The sequence below is a fragment of the Mauremys reevesii genome, linkage group 12 (assembly GCF_016161935.1).
Source record: "Mauremys reevesii isolate NIE-2019 linkage group 12, ASM1616193v1, whole genome shotgun sequence".
Classification (NCBI taxonomy): domain Eukaryota; kingdom Metazoa; phylum Chordata; order Testudines; family Geoemydidae; genus Mauremys; species Mauremys reevesii.
The window spans coordinates 34,750,250-34,755,249 of NC_052634.1; the positions used below are offsets into that span (position 1 = coordinate 34,750,250).

A 5,000-nucleotide genomic window follows, 5' to 3' on the forward strand; every position below is an offset into this window, starting at 1 on the left:
AGAGCCCCCCGTCCCCCCGCTTTCCCAGGCGGCCCGGGTGACACAACGCGGGACGAAAGCCCACCCGCGGGGAGGAGAGCTCGAGACAGGGCGAGTCGGGGCGCGGGGGAGCCGTCGAGACGACCCCCACCTTCTCCCGGCACCTCCCTCCGATCTCTCTCTCGCCCCGCATTCCACGGTGCTCCGGTGACACCGGGAGCGTCCGGCAGCGGGCCCTGACGCTGCTTTTCTTCTTCCCGGCGCCCGGGCGGCATCGAAGAAGTTGGACGGGAGCCGGGCGGCGGCCGGGCCCCGCGAGCCCGACCTTTCGCCCCGCTTTTCTTTCCCGGCGGCCCTTTCGCCGATTGGAACGTGACGGCGCGGCTCGAGGCAGCCGCCGCCGCCTTCCGAGGCGACGCGCTAGAGAAGCAGTCGGCGACCCAGACGGGAGGGCAGCGAGGGGTACTGGGGCTCCAGCGAGAGGGCGGTACGAGGGTCCCCGAGGGAACCGCAGCGCGCCCCTGCTCGCTCGCGACCGTGTTTGGCCCGCTGAGCCTCGCGGCCGTCTGGGTTTGATTTCGGACCCTGGGGCGGTCTGCCGGAGCCCTCGACTCGCACGGCGGAGATCTCGGCCCCGTACGGGCAACGGAAACGGAGGCGGGGCGGGGAAGCCGGGCCCGCGCCCGGTCCCCGCCCGCCACCGAGGAGACGCCTCGGGACGACGGAAGTCGATGTGGGTCCCTGGGATCGGTGCGCGCGAAAAGGCAAAGGGTCCCGATCCGCCTGAACACCGGACGGCCCCACCGTCGGGTGCCGGCCCGCGAAGGGCCCTTCCGTCGCGAACGCCAGGGCCACATCGGTCGGGAGGACAGCGGCCGGCGGGTGTTCCTCCTCCGGAGAGCGGGGCGCCGACGCTCAAAGCTCGGGTCCGCCGCCTGGCCTGCGCGGCGGACGCCGGGTTGGCTTCCGACACTTGGGCAGCGAGCCGGGGAAAGGAGGCCGTGGCCGTGGCCGCTTTCCCCCCCGGGCGAGGTCGGGTACCAAACTCGGATTGGTCCCCTAGGCTGAGCTCCGGTTCTCAGAGGTTCTGAAAACCCTGTCCTCAAAAATCTCCGCGCACCTTTTTCAAGGGACACGTCGGAAAAGGCCAGCCCGGAATCAGCGGGACTAACTCGAAAATCGCGCCGACCTCCTGGTTACCTCGGTCGGCCGAGGCGGTTTCGGGCGACCCCTTCCGGACTTCCGCGGCACGACCGACCGCCAGGTCAACCCCGTGCTAGCCGACGGGGTTGACCTGCTCTCCGAGAGGGGACTTGGAAAAAATTTTCAGCCCGCGTCCCCGGGGGTTGACCTGGTGGCCGGGGGGGGACTTTGAATTTTTTTTCTTCCGACTCGGACAAATATCGATCGGCCCGCTTCCTCCGGCCTTAACCAGGCTGCCGAGCGGCCCGCCGTCCTCGGCCGCGGAGAGTGACTTTCCCCCGGTCGTTTGGATCGGGCGCGTGGAAGTTTTTTTTTTTTTTTTCCAAAATTTGCCCAGAGGCTCCGGGGAGTTCTGCAAGGTCACCCCGGTCCCCGGAGCGGAAAAAAAAATTTTTTTGGAAAAAAGGATCGGGCCCTCCGAGACCGGGTCCTCGCCGCCAGGCAAGCCGCCCAGGGCTCACCCTCCTCGGCCGCGGAGAGTGACTTTCCCCCGGTCGTTTGGATCGGGCGCGTGGAAGTTTTTTTCCAAAATTTGCCCAGAGGCTCCGGGGAGTTCTACTAGGTCACCCCGGTCCCCGGAGCGGGGAAAAAAAAAATTTGGGAAAAAGGATCGGGCCCTCCGAGACCGGGTCCTCGCCGCCAGGCAAGCCGCCCAGGGCTCACCCAACTCGGCCGCGGAGAGTGACTTTCCGCCCGGAGAGATAGCCGGCCACCAGGTAAACCCGGAGCCTCGGAAGACGAAGGGAGAACCGGGTTGACCTGGTGGCCGACCGGAGAGATCGCCGGCCACCAGGTAAACCCGGAGCTCCGCCGGCCGTCGGGAGACCCGGGTTGACCGGGTGGCCGACCGGAGAGATCGCCGGCCACCAGGTAAACCCGGAGCTCCGACGGCCGTAGGGAGAACCGGGTTGACCTGGTGGCAGGCAGGGGACTTTGAAAAAAAATCCCCTGCCCGGGAAACAAACCGGCCACCAGGTCAACCCGGCGAAACCAAAGGGTTGGACCGGGTGGTCGGGAAGGGACTTTGAGTCATTTCCTCCCGGACCTTCCGGGGGTCGACTATTAAGCCGGCCCCTTGGACCTGCCCGGGGCCGGACCGTTAAGCCTCACCCCGGAGAGTCTGGGGGACGACAGGGAAGCCTGCCCCGGAGATCCCGGGGGAGGACCGTTAATCCTGACCCCGCAGAGTCTGGGGGACGGCTGATGAGCCTCCCCGCCGCGGACCTGCCGGGGGTCGACTCTTAAGCCGCCCCCCGGACCCGCCCGGGCTCGACTATTAAGCCGGCCCCGGACCCGCCCGGGGTCGACTATTAAGCCCCCCTCGGAGGTCCTGAGGAGCCGCGCTGCGCTGCCCTCGGTGTTGGGGGACCGCCGCCCGAAGGCAAACCGGCCACCAGGTCAACCCGTGGAAACCAAAGGTGGCCTGGTGGCCGGAAAGCCGACGGGCCGCCAGGTCAACCCGGAGCCCCGGCCGACGAAGGGGAGAACCGGGTTGACCTGCTGGCCGGCCGCAGCGGTCCCCGGCCACCAGGTAAACCCGGAGCTCCGACGGCCGTAGGGAGAACCGGGTTGACCTGCTGCGCGGCCGCAGCGGCAGGCGGCCACCAGGTAAACCCGGAGCTCCGACTGACGTAGGGAGAACCGGGTTGACCTGCTGGCCGGCCTGAGCGGTCCCCGGCCACCAGGTAAACCCGGAGCTCCGACGGCCCTAGGGAGAACCGCGCGTTGATCTGGTGGCAGGCAAGGGACTTTCAAAACTCCTGCCCGGGAGACCGACCGCCTCCAGGTCAACCCGTCGAAACCAAAGGTCGGGAAGGGACTTTGAGAAATTTCCTCCCGGACGTGCCGGGGGTCGGGCCTTGGCCCTTGACCTGCCCGGGCCGGACCGTTAAGCCTCACCCCGGAGTGTCTGGGGACGACAGGAAGCCTGCCCCGAGATCCCGGGAGGACCGTTAAGCCTCACCCGCAGAGTCTGGGGACGGCTGTTAAGCCTCCCCACCGCGGACCTGCCGGGGTCGACTATTGCCGCCCCGGAGCTGCCGGGTTTCGACTATTAAGCCGGCCCCGGACCTGCCCGGGGTCGACTATTAAGCCCCCCCTCGGAAGTCCTGAGGAACGGTGCTGCCCTGCCCTCGGTGTGGGGGGACCGCCGGCCCGGAAGGCAAACCGGCCACCAGGTCAACCCGTCGAAACCAATGGGGTGACCTGCTGGCCGGCGAGCCAACGGGCCGCCAGGTGAACCCGGAGCCCCGGCCGCTGAAGGGAGAACCGGGTTGACCTGATGGCCGGCCGGAGAGATCGTCGGGCACCAGGTAAACCCGGGGCCCCGAACGACGGCGGGAGAACCGGGTTGACCTGGAGCCCGCCCGCCGAGATCGCCGGCCACCACGGAATCCCGGCGCTCCGACGCCCGAAGGGGCAGCCGGGTTGACCTGCTGCCCGGCCGCAGCGGTCCTCGGCCACCAGGTAAACCCGGAGCTCCGACGGACGTAGGGAGAACCGGGTTGACCTGCTGCCCGGCCGCAGCGGTCCCCGGCCACCAGGTCAACCCGGAGCTCCGACGGCCGAAGGGAGAACCGGGTTGACCTGCTGCCCGGCCGCAGCGGTCCCCGGCCACCAGGTAAACCCGGAGCTCCGACGGCCGTAGGGAGAACCGGGTTGACCTGCTGCCCGGCCGCAGCGGTCCTCGGCCACCAGGTAAACCCGGAGCTCCGACGGACGTAGGGAGAACCGGGTTGACCTGCTGCCCGGCAGCAGCGGTCCTCGGCCACCAGGTAAACCCGGAGCTCCGACGGCCGTAGGGACAACCGGGTTGACCTGCTGGCCGGCCTGAGCTGTCCCCGGCCACCAGGTAAACCCGGAGCTCCGACGGACCCGGAGCTCCGACGGCCGTAGGGAGAACCGGGTTGACCTGCTGGCCGGCCTGAGCGGTCCCCGGCCACCAGGTAAACCCGGAGCTCCGACGGACGTAGGGAGAACCGGGTTGACCTGCTGGCCGGCCTGAGCGGTCCCCGGCCACCAGGTAAACCCGGAGCTCCGACGGCCGTAGGGAGAACCGGGTTGACCTGCTGGCCGGCCTGAGCGGTCCCCGGCCACCAGGTAAACCCGGAGCTCCGACGGACGTAGGGAGAACCGGGTTGACCTGCTGGCCGGCCTGAGCGGTCCCCGGCCACCAGGTAAACCCGGAGCTCCGACGGCCGTAGGGAGAACCGGGTTGACCTGCTGCCCGGCCGCAGTGCTGCCCTCCTGTGGACAAACTTGAGATGACCTCGAGACCGACCGACCGCCGCCGGGTCGACCCGGTCGGTGGACCTGTTCTCCGGTGGGCGATCGGACGGCTCCCCTCTCCCGCCCTCGCACCGTGGGTCCCCAGGCCGGGCGCCACCGGCAGGGTCCTCCCGGGCGGGCGGAGCCGCTGGGACGCCGGGGCGTGGGAGCGGATCGCCCCGCCGAGACCGGGACCCGCCGCCGGGCGAGCGCCCGGGCGCGGCCGGGACTGCCTCCCGGCCGTTTGGCTCGGGCCCGTGGAGGGAAGCGGCGAGGAGGCTCGAGCCGGGTGCCTACGGCCATACCGGACCGAAAGCCCCCGATCCCGTCCGATCTCGGAAGGTAAACCGTCCCGGGCCTGGCTAGTACTTGGATGGGTGACCGCCTGGGAATCCCAGGTGCCGTAGGCAAATTTTCCCGGTCCCGGCCGGCTCCCTTTCCGGGAGGAGGAGGAACGCGGCGGGGGGCCCCCTCTCCTCCTCGCTCCCGAGTCCCCCCCACCACCACCGAGGAGGACCCGCGGCTCCCGAAGCCTCGGGGGGACCCCCCAC

General features: G+C 69.6%; 1 non-coding gene across 1 annotated transcript; it reads left to right on the plus strand.

Annotated features, from left to right (window-relative positions):
- The first annotated feature begins 4,740 nt into the window (after nucleotides 1-4,740).
- Nucleotides 4,741-4,859, plus strand: LOC120376447. Its single transcript, XR_005587324.1, has one exon. It is a non-coding gene; the product is annotated as a 5S ribosomal RNA (ribosomal RNA).
- Nucleotides 4,860-5,000: the final 141 nt, after the last annotated feature.